Genomic DNA, 21880 nt, shown 5'->3' with positions numbered 1-21880 from the left:
TTGACATCAGGAATTTGGAGAGCATTGTGGAGAAAATGAGTGATGGACCACAGGTTAATCTATGACTATTTGAAAGTCACTTTGTTTACTGTGAACTAGAATATGCCTTCAAATGGTTAATGATTAATCTATGACTATTTGAAAGTCACTTTGTTACTGTAGCCATGGGATAGACAAAACCAAATCCTGGAGGCTCAAACCCTGCTCAGGTTATTAAAATTGAAATGGACCACACATCCCAAGCAGTTAAAGATGTTTTACTTGTAGCTGCAGCTCCTGTAAATTTGCAGTTTAAGAAACGGTCACTTCTTCACTCAACAGAAAGGGGAATCTGAGAGCCAGGTCCTTTTCCAGGATCCCTGCTTTGTTTCGCAGGAGCCAATAAAATCCAAATTTAAAATATAGTTTCACTCCATTGATGGAAGTTGTATTCAGATGTAAATTGGAGAGTAAGAATAAAGACAAGGTGTTTTAAGAGAAAAGAAGTGAACTCAATGAAGGTGCCCTGCCAGTGGTAAGGGTACTACAGGGTACTGCGTAAGTGTAGACTGTCAAACAGAATGTTCTCGTCTTAGGGTAACCTTAAGTGGCTTAGGGACACTCAGCCCCTGCATACAGTAGTTTGTAGCACACTCCATAAGACATCTTTCTTTTAACTTCATGTATGTCTTTGAGGGCAATGAATAAACTACAGAAAAATAACCAGAGCTTTAATCTTCCAGATTGGCATTCACTTTTGAGTCCTCCATCAGGCTTTCTCCATGGTATACAAGTCATTTGGAGTCAGACCACCGGGCTCTGGGATTTAAAACCTCTGGCATCACTCTCCACAAATTAAAAGTCCCATGAAAAGTTTCTGGCTTCTTTTGTTTCCAACATAGGCTCAGACTTAATGAGGACTGCACTCCTTGTTTCAATTCTAAAGTTTGTTTTTTTTTTGTTGAAAACAAAGGAACAGAAAACAAGCAATTCTAAGTGCTGACAAGTCCCTGGAGGCAGGCAGTTCTCTTGTTCTATAAAAGCTCTTGGTAGGCCTTTGTGGAATTATCAAGGTTCATTCCATAGACAAATAAAAGCACGGTTTTGTAGTGACAGACAATTCCATTCACCTTTAAAGAAAAAAAATCAAGAAAACAAGAATAACTTAAAAGTCTAAATGTTTGGTTTTAGGCAATATTTTACTTGACATTCCCCTCCAATCAATCTTGAAAACCTATTTTAAATTTTAAAGACTGGTTCAGCAATGGTGGTGCAGGGGGTGAAATTTTCATCTGAAAAAATAGTTTAATTATGGAAAATATGGTCTTAGAATGCTGGAATTTCTGTGCCTGTGATTTAAACTTAGAAAACAAATGTATTGAGATTACCTGCTTTAATGATTTGCATAATCCTGTATGGGCCCTACATAAATTGATTTCTTATCAAATGTCATTTTCATATTAAGAAAGAATAGGAGGACCAGCAGATGGTGTAATGGTTATGTTGCTGGACTCCCATGTAGTTGACCGTGGATCAAGTCCCAGACTGGAAGGCTTGAAACTCATGCCAAGAGCATGTGCTCCCAAAATGAAAATGAAGACGGGATTGTGGCATGGTCAACCCCCTTGAAGGGTGATTTTTCACTTTCTGTCTCTTAGTCTCTGTCTCTCTGGCGAGTGCACTGTCCTATAAAAAAATTATCTCCTAAAAAAAAAAAAATGAAAAATGAGTTTGTGAAACTTAGAGAAAAACACACACTCCTAAATCAAATTTACATAGGCATTCTAGACCCAGTATGACCAGTACATTGCCAATACTTCCCTGAAGTTTCCAGAGACAACTATTATTCCCAACCCTACCTTTGTCAGACGGTGTCCCAGTTCCATGGAGGATAGAGCATGATGCCTGAGTGGGCAGGGATACTCATTCCAAGGACCAGAAATGAAGTTCATGCTACTTGTCACTTTATAAGGGACAGGAGTTCTTAAATGAGGAAAGAAATTTATTCAGTGAGGTCAACACCAGGAAGAGAATGTTACAGGTAGTCAGAGATGGGCACGAAGTTCCCAGACTTTAATAGAAAGGGGATCGGACACACCAGTCATGGTTGTCAGGGGTTGCAGCCAGACCCCTGGCACCAATTGGGGAAAGATTATCTGACTTCACTGCTTCAACTGTCGGTAGTACATTGCTGGATAAAATCCAGCAGCCATTTCTGTGAATCATCAAGATGCAAAGTAAAGGGAGAAACGGAATTTATTTAGCTGTGTTGGGGCCCACAGCTCCCATAACCTGGAGCCCTGGAGCTTGTTAGCTCACAACCAAGTCCCAGAACAGAAATTTCCAGCCTGTTATATACATCACATTTCTCATTTATCCATTGTTATCCATTGTTATCTAAAGCATAAGTTCAGCTAGTTCAGTGTTACTCTTACCCTTATGGTTTTCCCCAAATTATTCTGTTTACCTTTTCCTTGCACATGACTTTTATGACCCTGTTTTTGTTCTTATAGTAATATTGAATCTGTTGATTCAGACTTGTGACATACATTGATAGATAAAGAGGATCTACAATATAATTTTTTTTATGCTCTGCGGTTTTTGTTTTAAGAGACTTTTTGCTATTGGACATGAGTGCTCACCAGAGAGACAGAAAGAGACAGAGAGACAGAAAGGAAGAAATAACCCTCTAGGTGACAATGGCCATGCCACAATCCCATCTCTTCTACTCTCCTCTCACAATCTTGGACCTGCATGCACATACACCTTGCGTGAGTTTTGAGGCATCAGGTTTGAGACTTAAACCATGATGGGAGTCCAGCAACATAACCATTATGCCATCTGCTGGTCCCCTTAAACTATACAGTTTAAAAAAAAAAAACAATTTAAACTTCTGTAATTATTATGGTAAATAATAACATTATTACAGTTTTCCCAGTTTGACCCATTACATTGTGTCTCTTGAGTAAACATTCCCATCTCTTAAGATCTCTTGCTATAGATCCCTAGTCCAGTTACAAGGTTACAGGTTTTGTGACTATTGTCCAAAACAACTTAAGTTTCTTCTAAGTAAACAGGTTTATTTATGACCTTATTTGTTACAATAGTTACAGATTATATTAGTTACAGAAGCTACAAAGATCAGCTAACCCTTAAAGTATAAGACAGAGGAATAAAGCAAAAAAATAAACAAGGTTGAAAAACTGTTTTTTCCTGTTGTAATTAGAGGACCTGGAAAATGTAATTTCCTTCCCCTCCCATAGCGAGGCATGCACACATAGACACTCTCCCAGTTGCTTGACTAATTTTTAAGCTTACCCTGGGAGGTGCCAGACAGATCTGACAAAATCACCCCTACGCATATGCTTGTACCTTCAAAGTCTACACTGGGCATGCATATGAATTCCCCTTACAAGGCACTTGAGTTCCCCATGTGAGCGTAGGCTCCATACGTTGAGACCTCCTCACCCTTCCCTTTTCACCCTATCTAAGACCCGCCTGCTAATGCAGCTGGGCCTCCTGAACATCTCATGACCATCCCCTTACCCCATGGAATTGTTTCACAGCTGGATCCATTCTGTAGACATAACCTCTCTCCTGTGTCAACATTCCCAGAGCAGAGGCACTACATTCATGTATAAGCATCGTCACCTCTGCTAATCGATACCTTGACCATGATCACCCTCAGACAATGTATGTAGAAAACAGATCCTTGCCTTGGAGACTGGGAGTCCGTGTGAATCACATAGATGATATATATACTCTGATCTGTAACGTATAATGTGAGCTTTTATACATGATGTTTTGGTCCATTCTCTGCCCGGCTCTCAGTGGACCCTCCCTAGTTAGTAAACCCTTGTCTTCCCTTACTGGAATTCCAGGCATGTTCTTTGGGAATGGTAAACATTATGGGCAAGCGCACTCAGATTTGGGGCTCCCCACTTTCACATTACCAATTAGCACGCAGGCACCACAGAAGCCCATGTAAACAAGAGAGCCAGTCTCAACGATAGGGTTTCCCTCCTAAGTATTCATGACAAGACCTCACAATAAGGGTAAACCTAATCCCATTCTTGGTGTAGCTGCCACCTGGTGACTTGCCTGCTTGGATGGCTCCCAAGTGTACTGATTAAAACTTTCCTTTTTCATACTTGCAACTGTGGCTTTATTTGTGTCTCAGAAAGGGTTTCTAAAGTTAAGAGATCTGAGTCCAAGAACTGAGTCCCATCACAATGCTTCCTCTCTGATGACAACAACCTACTAGAGTCTGCAATCATTTCTGCCATACTGGACTTAATACAAAACTTAGGTAGGGGAAGAGGTCAATGTGAAGTACAGCTGGAAATAAAAAACAAGTTATCATTGCCTTAGGGAAAAATGTGTCCTGATAATTGTCTTTGGCAGGTTGCAAGGAGACCTGATAGTGTCAGTGGATAATCATTGTTTGAAGACAGCTTCCTTTCCAGGCATGCAGGATAGAATGACTAATTTCAGTTTTCAGCAAGGGGCTTAGATCCTCTTAAATACGTCTATTTATTTTGAACTTTTGTGAATTAAAGTTCACTTTTTTCTTATTTAAATACCTATGGGCAGAGAAATGCACAGTGGCATGTATCCAGTATTAGAATATCATACAGAATTCTGTCACATCTTTAAAAAAATCCTATGGGTTGCACTAATTCATTCTTTTCTTATACTCCCTAAAGCCAGGCAATCACTGATTTTGTAACTGCATTATAGTTTTGCCATTTCCAGAATGTCATGTAAATGGAATTGTAACAGTCTTTTCATCCTGGATACTTTACTTAATAATATGCATTTAAGAATTGTTCATGCTTTTTTTAAGGCTTGATGACACATTTATTTTTATCATGGAATATTTCATTGAATGGACATACCACAATATTTTTATCCATTCATGTGTTATACAGCTTATAGGCTGTTTCCAGTTTGGAAACTTTATAAGTAAATTGATATAAACATTTGCATGTTGTTGGTTTTTGGTGTGGACATGTTTTTAAGCTCATTGATATACGCTTAATATTAGAATTGCTGGATCTTCTGGGTAGACTATGGGTAGCTTTGTAAAACATTGCCAATCTGTTTTCCAAAAAGGCTTTCCTACATTTTTATCCCCATTAGCAATCAGAATTCCTGTTGCTTTGCACCCTTGCCAACAATTGTGTTGCTAACAGAAATGAGAGATTTATTAATGGTTTGTAGGACTAGGACCTAGCCGCCAACTTCTGGCTAGATTACAAAGCAGCAGAAGGCAGGATCTTGAACAGATTGATTATTTGTAAGTTTCTGCTTGTTCTCATCTCTTTCCCCTCTTATAAAATACCAGAACTTATTCATAGATGCTCCAGCCTAAATGACCTTATTACACCCAAAAGTCCTACCTGGGACACCTTAAATGGATTAAGTTTTCACTCAATGTCTTTATAATACAAACAGATCTCAACATTGCTATTTCCAGAGGACTGCCAAACTGTTGCGCTAACAGTAGATTTGTTTTTTTGTTTGTTTATTTTTAGTCATTCTAATTGGTATATATGGGGATCTTGTTTTTTGTTTAATTTTTTGAATTTGATGATGAGAAATTATAGTGTGTATCTTTTCATATACCATTTGAAGATCTTTTCTAGTAAGGTATCTGCCAGATGCTTTACCCACTGTTTAATTGACTTGTTTCTTTTCTTGTGATTTTAAGAGTCATATGTGTATTTTATATGTAAGTCCAAAGCTTCTTTTTTTCATTCTTTTAATAGTGACTACAGTGACGTCTGCAAAACGAAGTTTATAATTTTTTATTTTTAGATATTTCTCATAGGGCATGTGCCCTCACCAGAGAGAGCGAGAGACAGAAAGAGGGAAAGTGAAAACTCACCCATCAGGCAAGATGGCCATGCTTTAATTCCTTTTCATCCATTCACTTCTCAGAATTTTGGGCATGCACATACATGTGCCCAGTGTGATTTCAAGCTGCCTGGTTCAGCTATGTGAGAATCCAATGCCTTAACCACTATGCCAACAGCTGGGCCCAGATGTTTATAATTTTAATAAAGTCTAACTTATCAATTTTTTCACAGTAATGCTTTCAGTGTTGTATTTAAAAATCATAGAATCCAATTGCATGTGCATTTGATCATGTTTTCCTCTATAAACTTTTTAGGTTTCCACTTTAAATTTATAATCATTATCCATTTCAGGTTAAATTTTAAGAAAAGTGTGAGGTTTCAGACTAGGTGTCTTTGTCCATCCATCTGTCTTACCTTTCTTTCTTCTTCTTTTCTTTTTCTTGTTTTCTCTTATTTATTTATCAAATTTTAAGAGAGATTTTTTGCTATAGATTTCATGCACTCACCAGAGAAGACAGAGAAAGAAAGCAAGAAATCACACTCCGAGGAGATGACCATGCAATCTCTTCTTCTCCATTCCCCTCTTGGGATTCTGGGCATGCACACACACGTTCAGTATGTTTTAAGCTGCCGTCCGAGACTCGAACTGTGGTCAACCACGTAGGAATCCAGCAACCTAACCATTATGCCATCTGCTGGTCCCCCTCTTTTTTATTTTTATAAGGATATATAGCTGTATAATAGTTCAAACACTCTTGTTACAAAAGCTATTTCTTAATGGAATTGTTTTTATTTATTTCATAGATTGGCTAATTATCTGTTCAGGTCTATTTCTGGACTTTCTATTTTGTTTTATCCATATACCTATCCTTTTACAATACTACAGTGCTTTGATTATCATTTATGTATGGTATGGCTTTCTCAATCTGGTACTGTGAGTCCTACTGTGTTGAATATTTCAGGCAAAAGACAAAACTTTCATGTATACTTTGAAATCAGTTTGCTGATACTTACAAAATAGTTTGAAGATTTTGATTATGATTTTGTTTATTTGTAGATCCATTTGGGAAGAGCTGACATCCTAACAATATTATGTCTTTCAACCTATGAGCATGGAACGTCTTTTCATTTATTTATATATTATTTGATTTCTCCCATCAGAGTATTGTAGTTTTCAACATATAACCAGGTATGTACTTTGTTAGAATTATATACAGTGTTTTTGATTGTTTGCTATTATAAATGGCACTTTTTGTTTGTTTTCTTTAAATTTTTTACCATTGTTGTTATATAGGAAAGGTTATGAATGGACACTAGGTTTTGATCTGTGTTAACGTCATTCAGCAAATGTTCACCAAGTAAGACCTAACCTAAGAGGGTGGGTGAAGGTGTAGAGGAAGATAACTTTCTAGTATGGTGAACTGGACTGGTGAGAAGTGTACACATCTTGGAATATTTGCTTTGTCAGCTGGGTAGCATGATTGAATATATAAAAGAAATAGAAATACAAAGAAAAAATTAAAAAATATGTGTACTTCTGAAAAATTGGGTTTATGATAATTAGAGAGAATACAGGTGGGTAATCAGAGTGTATGTGAATGTTGAAGAGATATTTTGAGATCAGCAATGCTCTTTTAGGTTTCTGAGTTCCTTAGGATTGGTTCCCAGATGCTCGACTTTGGAAAATAAAAAGAGCCTTTGTTAGTTCAGAAAAATTTGATGTCCATTCTTATAACACATACATAGTTGGCTCACCTTGAGTAATTTTGAATAAGATGTCATCTTTTTTAAGAAGACTTTTTTTCTATGGTAGAATAAGATGTCATCTTTTTTAAGAAGACTTTTCTACTATGCTACAAAAATATTGAATACTAAACTGCCATTTGACAAAACAGACGCTTTTGAAGTTTCTTAGAAGCTTTGTGTCCATATATCAGTGAGCAGATAAAAAACGTTGGTGATGAATTGTCCAATTCAAGGGAATATGAAAAAGAAATCAGTATTTTTTTTTTATTTTTTATTATCATCATAATCTTCTTTATATTACATTGGATTACATATAACTTTACATTGTATTACATTGTTTTTTCAAAAGGGAATGCCATGCATGTCAGTCAGTACAGAGACATTAATCTCCCCACTTCAACATTCAATATCTTTTCTGTTTTCCCCAATCATTATTTTTATTATTCTAATTATTTTTATAAAACAGTCAATTGTTATTTCTCGTTTTGCTTGTAAAAATACTTTGCCCATCATGAAATACTTCTCAGACCAATCCAGTTGAGAATACTATACATGTCATCATCAACAGTTAATAACCCCTATCTGTTTCTCACTAACGTCCTGTCTCTCTATTGTTCACTTGCTATCTTTCTCTATCCTCTTCTCTTCACTTACCCCATTCCACACTGTCCTATTCTCATTAAGTACCTTCACTGTGTTTATGTCCTCCGAATTTTTGCTCTCTATTATAGAGTGCGGATAGTCGGTATATATTGAGTGGATACATACAATATCTTTCTTTCATAGCCTGGCTTACTTCACTCAGCAATAGATCCTCCATATCTGACCATTTTCTATCAAATTCCAGGGTCTTGTTATTTTTTATGGCTGAGTAGTATTCCATAGAGTATATATACCACACTTTTCCAATCCATTCATCAGTTTGTGGACATTTAGGTTGGTTCCATGTCTTGGCAATTGTGAATAATGCTGCAATAAACATGGATGTGCAAGCACTTTTCTGACTGAGCGTTCTCCTGTCTTTTGGGTAAATACCCAGAAGTGGGATTGCTGGATCAAATGGTAGTTCTATTTGTAGATCTTTGAGGAACCTCCATATTGTTCTCCACAGTGGTTGAACTAGTTTACATTCCCACCAACAGTGTAGGAGGGTTCCCTTTTCACCACATCCCCGCCAACACTTATCACTTTTTATATTCTTAATCTTTGCCATTCTGACAGGGGTTAGGTGGTATCTCATTGTGGTTTTTATCTGCATTTCCCTTATGATGAGGGATGTCGAGCATTTCCTCATATGCTTTTTGGCTGTTCGTATGTCTTCCTTAGAGAGACTTTTGTTCAGCTCACTTTCCCATCTTTTAATCGGGTTAATCATTTTTTTTCGCATAAGGCACTTGAGTTCCCTATGTATTCTCGTTATCAGTCCCTTGTCTGAGGCATATTTAACAAAAATATTTTCCCATTCTGAGGGTTGTCGGTTCACACTTGTTACTGTGTCCTTTGCTGTGCAGAAACTTCTTAGTCTAATATAGTCCCACTTGTCTATTTTAGGGATTATTGCCTGTGCTTTGGGAGTCTTATTTAAGAAGTCTTTGCCTACTCCAATGTCTCCCAGAGTTTCCCCAGCATTTTCCACAAGTAGTTTTATTGTCTGAGGTCTTAGGTTCAGATCTTTGATCCATTTTGAGTTGACTGTTGTTAATGGTGAAAGATGGGGGTTCAGTTTCATCTTTCTGCAGGTGGATACCCAGTTTTTCCAGCACCATTTACTAAAGAGGTTTTCCTTTTCCCAATGGATTGACTGATATCCTTTGTCAAAGATCAGTTGGCTATAAGCTTTGGGAGTTATTTCTGGGGTCTCTATTCTCTTCCATTGGTCCACATGTCTGTTTTTATGCCAATACCATGCTGTTTTGATGACCACAGCTTTATAGTATATCTTGGGATCAGGGAGTGATATGCCTCCTACTCCATTCTTCTTACGCAGGATTGCTTTTGCAATACGAGGTCTTTTATGGTTCCAGACAAATTCTATAATTGTCTTTTCTAGATCTCTGAAGAATATCTCTGGTATTTTGATTGGAATTGCATTAAACATGTAGATTAATTTGGGTAGAATTGCCATTTTGATTATGTTAATTCTACCAATCCAGGAGCATGGGATGTCCTTCCACTTTTTTATGTCACTTTCAATGTCTTTTTTAAGATTCTCGTAGTTTTCTTTATAAAGGTCTTTGACTTTCTTAGTTAGGTTTATCCCTAGATATCTTATACATCTTGTGGCTATGGTGAAAGGGATTCCTTTCTTCAGCTCTGCTTCATTCAACTTGTTGTTCATAAATAGAAATGCTATAGATTTTTGGATATTGATTTTGTATCCTGCCACCTTACTGTATTCACTTATTACTTCAAGCAGTTTTTTCATGGATACCTTTGGGTCTTCTAAGTATACCATCATGTCATCTGCAAATAAAGATATTTTCAACTCTTCTTTGCCTATTCGAATGCCTTTAATACTGTTCTCTTCTCTGATTGCAATAGCTAAGACTTCCAGTACTATATTAAAGAGCAGTGGAGAAAGTGGGCAGCCTTGCCTAGTACCTGTTTTCAGAGGAAAAGCTTTCAGCTTTTCCCCATTCAGTATAATATTAGCTGTAGGTTTTTCATAGATTGCTTTTATTGTGTTCAGAAATGACCCTTCTATACCAATCTTACTGAGAGTCTTAATCATAAAAGGATGTTGTATTTTATCAAACGCTTTCTCCGCATCAATTGAGATGATCATATGGTTTTTATCTTTCTTTCTGTTAATGTGGTGTATTACATTTATGGTCTTGCGTATATTGAACCACCCTTGCATCCCTGGTATAAAGCCTACCTGGTCGTGATGAATGATCTTTGTTATATGTTGTTGGATACGATTTGCGAGTATCTTGTTGAGAATTTTCGCATCTATATTCATCAATGATATTGGTCTGTAGTTTTCCTTTTTTGTCATATCCTTATCTGTTTTGGGGATGAGGATGATGGAGGCTTCATAAAATGAATTTGGAAGGTTTCCTTCCTTTTGAATCTTTAGAAATAATTTTAGTAAGATAGGGGTTAATTCTTCCTTGAAAGTTTTGTAGAATTCACAAGTGAAGCCATCTGGGCCTGGGCTTTTCTTTGTTGGGAGATTATTAATTACTGATTCAATCTCCTGGCTTGTTATAGGTCTATTCAGATTCTCTATGTCTTCCTGATCCAATCTTGGTAGTTTATATGCATCCAGGAATTTGTCCATCTCCTCCAGGTTATCTTGTTTGTTGGCGTAAAGTCGCTCATAGTATCCTCTAATGATATTATGTATTTCTGCTATGTCCGTGGTAATATTGCCTGTTTCATCACATATTTGATTAATCTGGTTTCTTTCTTTCTTCTTCTTGATCAGTCTAGCCAATGGAGTATCGATCTTGTTGATCTTTTCAAAGAACCAGCTTTTGCTTTCATTTATTTTCTGTATGGTTCGTTTATTTTCTATTTCATTTATTTCTGCTCGAACCTTTATTATTTCTTTTCGCCTGGCATTTTGGGGGTTCGTTTGTTGTTGTTTTTCCAGTTCTCTGAGGCATGATGATAAGTTATCTACTTGCCATCTTTCCATCCTTTTCTTATGTGCACTAATTGCTATGAATTTCCCTCTTATGACTGCTTTTGCTGTGTCCCATAGGTTCTGGACACTTGTGTCCTCATTATCATTTGTTTCCATAAATTTGTTTATTTCAGCCTTAATTTCTTCAGTAGTGAAGAAGTCATTCAGAAGTAGGTTGTTCAGTTTCCATGTGTTCGTGTGTTTTCGGGGTTGTTTCTTGAAATTAATCTTGAGTTTAATTCCATCATGGTCAGAGAAGATGCTGGGTACAGTTTCTATGCCTTTGAATCTGTAAAGGCTTGATTTGTGTCCTAATATATGATCTATCTTTGAAAAGGTTCCATGTCGGGGTGAGAAAAATGTATATGTTGTGGATGTAGGGTGGAAAGTTCTATAGATATCTGTCAAGCCCATTCCATTTATAGTATCATTTAAGTCCTGTATCTCTCTATTTATTTTCTGTCTAGAAGATCTGTCTATAGGAGATAACGGGGTGTTGAGATCTCCAACAATTATAGTATTTTTCCCTATGTCTCCTTTTAGCTCCAGCAGTCTTTCCTTCACATATTTAGGCGCACCTGAGTTGGGTGCGTAGATATTTATAAGGGTTATATCTTCTTGCTGGATTACCCCATCTACTATTATATAATGCCCTTCTTTGTCTCTTCTTACAGTCTTTGTTTTAAAATCTATTTTGTCTGAGATCAATATCGCTACTCCAGCCTTTTTCTGATTTCCATTTGCATGGAATATCTTTTTCCAGCCCTTGACTTTTAGTCTATGTATATCTTTATCCATAAAGTGAGTTTCTTGTAGGCAACAGATAGAGGGTTTCTGTTTTCTTATCCATTCAGCTAGTCTATGTCTCTTAACTGGGGAATTTAATCCATTGACATTCAATGTAATTATCGATATTTCCATACCTGATCCTATCATTAAGTGAGCCATTTTCTTAGTTGTTTTTTGTTCTCGTATAACTGTCTCTGATTTTTTAGTTTTCCTGGTATAGTACTCCCTTCAAAACCTCTTGAAGAGCTGGTCTGGTGTTGGTAAATTCCTTCAAATTTTGTTTATTTGAGAATGTTTTTATCTTTTTTTCCCATATAAAAGATAATTTTGCCGGGTATAGTATTCTTGGTTGAAATTGTTTTTCACTCAACACTTTGACTATGCTTCCCCATTCTTTCCTTTCCTGCATTGTTTCTGCTGAGAGATCCGATGTTAGCCTGATGGGGTGACCTTTGTAAGTAACCTGGCGTTTCCCTCTTGCCAACTTTAGTATCTTGTCTTTGTCTGTTGTTTTTGCCAGTCTGGCTATGATGTGCCTTGGAGATGATCTTCTTGGGTTGATTCTACTTGGGGTCCTCTGTATTTCTTGGGTCTGGATATTTGAATGCCTTTCTAGATTTGGAAAGTTTTCTTCCAGGATCTCATGGAATAAATTTTCCAGGCCCTTATTATTTTCTTCCTCCTCCGGAATACCAATTATCCGAATGTTGGGGCGCTTGATGGTGTCCAGTATTCCTCGTATATTATCCTCATTTTTCATGGTTGTTTTCTCAATCTTCTTGATACTTTTATCTAGGTCAGATGTTTTGTCTTCTACGTTAGAGATTCGGTCTTCTGCCTGGTCTAACCTACTTTTAATGCTTTCAAGGGAGGTTTTGATTTCCTGTATCACATTCTTCAAACCTAGAAGTTCCATCTGGTTCTTGTTTAGGGTATCCATTTCTTCTTTCAAGTCATTAAAGGACTTCCTCATCTCCTGGAGCTCCTTGTCTCTTTTCTCTTCCATCTCAGTTAGTTTGGTCACTACAAATATTCTGAATTCCTTATCAGACATGTCCACGATGTCCATTGTATTGACTGTGGGTGATGTAGGCTTGATGATTTCCCTTGAGGGAGAGGCCTTTTGTTGGTTGCTCATATTTCTTGAGCCTCTGCGATTGTTCCTAGTCATCAGGTAATCTATATGTTTCTTCCTAACTTATTTAAGGTATCTCTGATTCTTAAAAGTTGTACAGGCTTAGAAAATTGATGATTTATCTTATGGTTGGCCTACCTGTTGCTCACAATTACCGTTAACTGTTGCCACTAGCCCTGGATGGCCCAAAGTCCTCACTGTTTCTAAGGAGTGGTGAGCCTTCAACTGACCTAAAAGCAACACTCCAAGAGCAACAAAAAACAAAACGGAAAATGGAAATCGCACGGTGCGCGTTGCACACCACGTACTACTCAGATCACCAAAATTCAAACAGTCCAAAGGCTAGTGGAAAAGGATCAGACAATGAGTGACAGTACCAGGTTGGTCGGGTCTGCACCCTCAGTCCGCTCGGTGTCCGGAACTGCTGGCCGGCTCGATCCGGATTGCAGGTGGGGTGGGGTGGGGGTTCGCCTTAAAGTCCCAGGCAACCAACCTGGGGTCCAAGGAGGAAGAACGGTGGGGATGCGAGGAGGTTCGGAAGGGTTGGGTCTGCAGCCTCAGTCCGCCCCAAGAAATCAGTATTTTGTACCAGAACAGTTAAGAGTTTGGTGTACATCTTAGGAAAAATAGAACAAGACTTCATCAATTCTTGGGTATAGTTAGTCAGGTAAACTGCTAACTTTTTTCCATGCGAAAAAAATAAAATAAGTATTGAATATACTTATCAATAAGCTCTTAATGGAAGCTGAATATATACCTTTCATAGTAAATAACTTGTCTATAGATGGAACCAGAATTATTGTTAAGCATGCCATTATTGAGAAGCAAGTTACAAATATTTTGTAATTGTTCTGAATATCTTTGACAACTCTATATCCCTGAATATTAAGTTATTATCATTATTTTGTACTAGCTTAGCATATTATAGGAACTGGTACAAATGATACATAGACTTTTTTCCCATTAGTACTTTGCTGGATTTGTTTTTTGTTAGTTAATATTGTTTTAAGATCTTCCTTGGCTTCAGTTTAAAAAAGATATTGAGAAAGTTTAACTAGCAGTTTAAAAATATTAAATTGGAATCTTTTGGACTCTTTTCCAATTATTCTGTCTAAGTCTTGGAGTTTTTTTGCTTGTAGGGATTTTGAGACCATAGCTAATTCTTTGGTTATTTCTTGAATTATATATAAAGTAAGTCTACTGACTTCCAGATCTGCTATAATTTGATCATATGCTAGTGAATTTTCTGGGACTTCTAAAAATAGTTCTGCAGTACATTTTATCTGGCAGTTCCATTTGCAAAGTAGTTCTTTACCTATTAAATTTGCAAGTTTTTTTTTTTTTTTTTATCAAAAAGAAGAACTATCCTCCTGTAATAGTCCCAAAGTAAGAATCTCACATTGAGACATGGAAAAGGGCTTAGGAGAGTTAGAATTTTCCCCACTTGAGTGGCTTAAGGAATCACAGGGATATGATGTTCTACATTAGTGGGATTGATGGTATGGATGGTTGTCATCTATGTAAAATAAGAAAGTTGTGTTATTGGTGCCACATCAAAAGTATGAATTTATTTTTTCCTTTTTATTATACTTGCATAATTTTGAATAGACATAGGAGAGAAAAACATTTAAGTTCAAAACAAAAATTTCATGAAAGTAAAGAAAATGGAAACAAACATATTAATTGCACAATATTTCCCCTCATGATGTATCTCTAAATCAATATGTCTGACTATATATTTTATAATGATCTATATACATATGTCTTAAAATATCAAAATAAACCCAATAAAACAGTTCTATATGTTTACATTTGTATTAATTTTTTTCTAGAAAACTCATAGTTTTGTTTTCAATATAATTCATATACTAGTCACAATCTGAGAAATTATACTACAAAAACAATTTTATTAACAATGGAATAAAAATTTAAGAATAAATTTAATAAAGGCCTTTGAAAACTACAACATAGTGCTGAGAGGACTTACATAAGATTCAACTAAATAAACAGACTTCCCGTTTCAAGAACTATCGGAACTAATATCACATAAAGAGAATTTGTTCTAAATTGTTTATAGTTTTAATGAAAACCTGACCTAAATCTTACCAGGATTTTCTGTAATAAGTGATAGGATATTCTTAAAATTCATATGAAAATATGATGGACTCAGAATAGTCAAAAAATATTAAAAGTGAACAGAGATGTTGAAGGACTCACACTATCTGATTATATATTACTATCATACACAGTAACTGAGATAACATGAGGACAGGCAAGGGTTAAGTGACGTGGTGGTTAGGGTGTTGGACTTCCACATGGCCGACTACGGTTAGAGTCCTGGACCTGGTGACTTGCTTTCTCACTCTCCCTTTCTCTCTTTTTTCTGGTCAAATAAATAAATAAACAAATAAATTAAAAATATATAGTGTAATATTGGCAAGTGAATGGGCATATACATTAATGGAATTGAATTGGTAGTTCACAAATAAACTCTCAAATTTACTCATGTGACCTTTTACTTTTTAACAAAAAGTACAAAGGAAAAAAATTTTTTTTCCATTTTGTTTTGTTTTGTTTTTTAACAAATGGTGCTTGGACAAATGAATAGCCACATAAAAAAAATAAACCAAACCATATCCTTTACTTCACATGATACAAATATTAACTAAAATCACAGTTATAAATGTAAGCACTAAAGCCATAAACTTATAAAAAGAAAACATAAGAGAAAAATCTTCTTTGTCTTGAATTAGAAAAAGAATTTTTAGATAAAAAATCAAAAGCATAAACTATAAAATGAAATTTAAAAACGATAACTGGACTTTGTCAAAATACAAACAAAACAGTACTTAAAATGGCACTACTAAAAAAATAAAAATCCAAGGTATAGATTGAGAGAAAAGTTTTGAAAATAACACATTTGATAAAAGGCTGTCATTTGAAATACATGAAGAATACTTTCAACTCAATAAGACTAGATGGGGGTGCTCTGTGGGGATGATTGACACAGGAAGGTTCCAGATTCACATTCAGAGACCTCCCTGCATATGCCAGGCATGCATCTGCACATAATCCGGGCTGGCTTCCTACCCTCTGAGCCCTGTCAGAGGCAGATTAAGGTAGATGTTACTTAGATTCCCAGGCTTCTTTCTGGACACACAGATTTGAGATACAAGACAACTGATTTCTTGCCCACCTCCTCAGCATATCTCATTCTTTCTTGACGTCCTACAGGCAGGTCTTGGTCACAGAAACATTCATGTACAAATTTTTACGTGAACTTATGCTTTCAGTTTTTTTTTTTGGCTTTACATTCAGGAGTAGAATTGCTGGGTCATACACTAACTCTATTTAACTTTTGGAAAAACTACCAACCTGTTTACCAAAGTGGTTATATCTTTTTTCGTTCTTCCCAGCAATGTCTCAGCATCTTCGCCATTACCTATTCTGTCTTTTTTCATTGTAGTCACCTTTGTGAATAGAAAGTGGTTTTTACTGTGGGATTAATTTGTATATCTCTATTGACTGATGATGTCGAGAATTTTTTTTATCTATTTATTAGTCATTTCTATATCCTTGCAAAACTTTCTATTCAAGTTGTTTACTCATTTTTAATTGAATAAGTATTTGGATTTGGAGTTGTTGATTTGTAGTTCTTTGTATATTCTAAATGTAAGTCTCTTATAAGATATGTGACTTATAAATACTTGTTTGTATTTAAAAATAAAAATAATTGCTAGAGAGTGCATGCACTCACCAGAGAAAGACAGACAGAGGAAGAAAGCATCCCCCATTCCATAATCCTTTCTCCTCTATTTCTCCATTATGCTAGGATTTGGGGTGTATGCGCACACATGGCAGGCGTGTTTGTCAAACTACAAGGGCCAGGATTTGAACTGCAGTCTGCCATGTGTGATCGGGCTCCTTTAACCACTAGACTAGAGAATGGGCCTCTTTCTTACATCTTATAGGCTTTCTTTTCACTTTTTCTGTCATAGGGTTTGTGCGCTCACCAGAGAGGAAAGAGACAGAGGGTATGGAGAGAGGGAAAGTGAGAAATCACTCCCCAGAGAGGATGCCATACTACAATTCCTTCTCTTCCAACTCCTCTCAGAATTGGGCACACATGCACATGTGCTTGGCATGATTTTCAAGCTACCAGGCCAAGGACTCAAAGCATTTTCAGCCATGTAGGAATCCGGTTGCTTTAACCACCACACCACCTGCTGGTGCTCACTTTCTTGATTATGTTTTTGAAGAATAATATTTTCTTGGTTTGATGTTGAAAAAGCAATTGAAAATAAATACATGGTTTGATTTTTCATATACTTCAATCAAATCCTATTGAATTTTTATGTATATCTCTATTCTATTTCAATATATTGAACTTTTTTCTTTTCTTTGCTTTCTTGAAATTTACTCTGTTGACTTTTTTCTAGCTTTTTGAATACAAAGGTTGGCTAATTCATCTTTAAATATTCAGACAAATATTCATGCATTTAAAGTCATGAGTTTGCTTTTATTTACCACTCTTGTTGAATCAGATAAGTACTTTTTGAAAACAAAAATAAAACAAACATCCCAAATTTATTTTATTTTATTTTTTTAAAAATTGATTGATTGCTTTTTGCCATAGGGCATATGCACTTGCCAGAAAGAGAAAAGGAAAGAAAAATCACCCCCTGGTGTGTGCGTGGGGTGGTGACCACGCCACAATCACATTCTCCTGTCTGGATTTGGGGCATATCGCCTAGGTCTAGCTTGAACCACACAAGCAGTCATATGGGCTCCAGTTGCCTTAACCACCACATCACTGGTTAGCCCCTTTTGGTTTCTGTTTTAAGCTATAGACTATGTATCATAGAAGCTAGTTTTGTTGTATTTATATATTTTTAAAAAATTGATTATTTGGTTCATTGATTATTTTGTTCTCACTTTGTTAACCATTGCTTTTATTTCATTCTATCTTAAAATGTATTCAGTTTAATCTTAATCCACTGGAACTTGCTGCACATATATCTTAACATTTAAAACACTGCTATAAGAGTGGTTTCTTGATTTTCACTACCAGGGCCTTCTGAGGAACACCTATTCTGAAACACATAAGAAAAATCTTAAATTACTAACAATTCTGTCATGGCTCAGAACTATTTTTCACAAACCCAGCACTAAGTAATTACTTTCTAGGCATGTGATAATTTTTTGGTGTGGTTTAAAAGTGTGAAATGCACCTCCCACTTCCACACAGGAATTGATAATGGGTCCAGAATTCCATCTTCCTACCATGCATGGGTCTGTCGCTGATGGGCCTTTGGTCCTTTAATCTCCAGCCCCTAATGCTGCTGTCTGGATTACCAGGGCAATGCAGCCATGACTCTCATTCATCAATAAGGGCTTTTTAATTTTTTTAAAAAAATTTGTTTCATTAAATGCAAGTGTGCATTTTTAATGTATGTGTTTATACATTTCACATGGCATTATTATGCATTTAGAATAATAGGTAGATTTAGGTCTGTGCTCAAATTACCCTTTTTACACAGAAGCTTACTGAATTGTTTAAGAATGCATTATGAGACTGATTTGCTAGGATTTTATGACTTTTGCATGAAAATGGGCCTGCAATATTGTTTTTAATAGAGTTTAATAAATTTATTTTTTTTACTTAGAAAAACAATATAAACCAAAGCATATTTTGTACATCACCTCTGTAATAATTAAAATTTGTATAAATATTCGTGTAGATGGACATTGATGTAGAACATTCACATCAATGCTTAGAATTTTTTCCTAATTGGAACCTAATATGTACTCAGTTTTACATACTATCACAAAACATGCATTTGTTTATGTGGGACTTTTGTTTATTTTGGTTATGTGGGACTTTTCCTTATAACAATATTTCCTTTCTCTTATAATGGCAACAATATACTTCACATCTACTGGTGTTAACAAAAATTCTCTTTTAAATCTTATCCCCTACCAATTAAAAAGAAGAGGAAATTAAGTACAAGTATTTATGTGCTGAAAATAGCATATAACACTTAAATAACAATAAAATTGTAGGTTCTCTATACAGATTAATACATAGATAAGAAGATAGAGAAAAATCTTTATAGCATCATGTAAATTAGCTAATCGTTATTACTATTTAGGTGAAAATGAACTAGGCACAAATATATTCATAACTTAGACAATCTATCTGTTCCAAATTTTGTTTTAGTCTATTATATCCATTATGCTCACTGGACTGTCAATAAAAAATAACTAATTATTTGGCTTCATTGTATAATTAATCACTGCCACTATGACATCAATAAATATGAGATTTGTTCACTCTTTAATTCGATACATTTCTTTCTTCTAAAGAACTATTTATTTAGTGTTATTCATCACCATTATATATTTTAAACATTTCTGTAGAGCATATGCACTCACCAGAGAGAGACAGAAAGAGGGGGAAGTGAGAAAGCAAGCCACCAGGTCTAGGACTTGAACTATGTTCAGCCATGTGGGAGTCCAGCACCTCAACCACCATGCCACTTGCTGGTCTTGTCAATAAATTTCTATAGTGACTAGATATTTACTTCACCTTTCAGCTCTAGAACTGTTCTTTATTCTTGTTTTAGGTTTTTTACCATAGGGTGTGCCTGAGAGGACAGAGACAGAGAGAGACAGTGAGAGGGAAATTGAGAAATCCTCCCCCCTCTCCAGAAGGATGGCCACACTGCAATCCCCCCTCTCTATTCTCCTCATGGGATTTTGGGCACACATGCACACATGGCTGGTATGATTTTGAAGGCTCCAAGTCTGGGATTAGAACAGTGGTGGGCCATATGGGAGTCTAACACCTTAACCGCAATGCCACTTGCTGCCCCTAGCTTTGAAACTCTCAAGATACCCTGCTTACCACTCTTTAGATGGGTTTGGTATATTAAATTACTGTTCAGCAAATATTCATTACCTCTCTTTTGACCTATATGGGGAGAATATATTTCTATGCCCCATTGTACATAAACATATAACTAGCATTGACCCATGCGACGTTAGTACACGTGATGTAAACAGAGGCTTTATAGGTATTTGGACAATGTTCTTCTTTCATGAGCTTCTGCTATTGCATGAAAAGAATAACAATGTGTGGGTGGACCATTTAAAACACTGAAATAGGTTATAATTAAATGTGTAAGAAAGTCATGTCTCAAAAAGAATTGTAGCACAGATTTCATATACAGAATTGGTTAGAATGAAATACTTAGAAAACTTACCACATTTTGGAGAAAGCTGTATTTGCAAATGCACCAAAAACCAGATCTAAAAAGTCCAAGACCATTCAAGTTATGCAAGTAATTTTCCTCCTACCTTTCAACAGACAGGAAGCAGCTGAGAAGTCTGGGGAATCGCTAAGAAGGGAAAATGTGCCATCACCTCCTTAGGAAGAATGTTCCAGAGCAGTGGAATTAAGAGCTATAGGAAACACAAAGTGAAAAATAAAATGGTGAATTTCTCCACAAAAGCAAAAATAGGACCTAACCAAAGAAACTTTCTACCCTCAAAGTAATGGAACATAACCAATTTGTCTACTTACATTTCAGAATATCTGTGAACTACTGTTACCAGCCTCCCATCACGTCCCTGTCTGGAATGTTCATTTAGGTTATGTACTCTCCATTTCACCACTGTATATCATATGTGTGTTGCTGAAATATACTTATCTTTACAGTTTATATGTCTCTATGTTTTATTTATTTATTTATTTATTTATTTATTTATTTATTTATTTATTTATTTTTGTGTATTCAATCACTGTTTATCATTATAGCATGCAAAATGAGTTTTCCCAGTATGAATGCACTGTCCAGTTAAAGATCTTATTATACAGTTATCATCAACAGATCATTTTTCACCCCTTTGTAAGGTTATAAAAGTATATTCAAAGGCTCACTGAGAGGGGTTTACCTGTAACCTAGAGGTTCAGGGAGCTAGATCCCATATGACTGAACCACTGTTCAAATCCTGGCCTTAGTGGCATGAAAAGCATGCTGACACCTATGCATGGGTGCCCTAAGTCCTGAAAGGGTGGAGAAATGGCACAGAAGGATTGCGGCGAGATCACACTCTGTTTGGGAGGTATTTTCTCTCTCACCTCCTCTGTCTATCTGTCTCTCTCTGGTATGTGCATGCACAGTCTAGGTATTTGTTAAAAAAGGGTCACTGCGATAAACGCTTGGTGTAACTTTCATGAATAAATCTGAATAGTTACTCAACAGTAATCCTGCTTAGTCTCCCGTGAGCTCTTTGGTAGGCAACGTGTTCTCGGTCTATCTGAACATAGCAGTCCTCTGTAGCTAAGTAGGAACATTCTCAAAATTTTTAGTGAGGGTATTATTTTCCACTTATATTTTATCATTCTTCTGGTGTTGATTGTAGAGTTACCTCATCCAATGTCAGCAGGTGAATTTCTTAGAGACAATATCCTCTTCATTATGAGGCTGTAGATACTGTCGTTATAGGAATACTGGGCTCTCACATGCTCAGTTATCACACTGAAATGCAGCTATGTAATTTGCCCTTTGCCCTTAACTAGTCTCATAGGAATGGGGCTTTAAGTAGGTTTGATCTTATCAAAATGTCTTCACATCGAGTGAATGTGAGTGTTCATTACATACTTTAAAATATCATTTAGCACTCGGTAGACAGACCATTATGTCACTTAGATTCATTTAAAAATATGTGCCAATA

General features: G+C 36.1%; 1 long non-coding RNA gene across 1 annotated transcript; it reads right to left on the bottom strand.

The window, feature by feature from the left end:
* Window positions 1-795: 795 nt before the first annotated feature.
* LOC114005924 (uncharacterized) lies at window positions 796-20605 on the bottom strand. The gene is made up of 3 exons (XR_003547712.1): window positions 20501-20605; window positions 1839-1962; window positions 796-1109 (listed from the first exon to the last, which is right to left on the bottom strand). It is a non-coding gene; the product is annotated as an uncharacterized LOC114005924 (long non-coding RNA).
* Between the last annotated feature and the right edge of the window lie 1275 nt (window positions 20606-21880).

This window comes from Tupaia chinensis, unplaced genomic scaffold (genome assembly GCF_000334495.1).
Source record: "Tupaia chinensis unplaced genomic scaffold, TupChi_1.0 Scaffold144952_1, whole genome shotgun sequence".
NCBI classification, from domain to species: domain Eukaryota; kingdom Metazoa; phylum Chordata; class Mammalia; order Scandentia; family Tupaiidae; genus Tupaia; species Tupaia belangeri.
The sequence above is the reverse complement of the archived record's forward strand: the minus strand, read 5'-3'. Positions and strand labels throughout refer to the sequence as shown.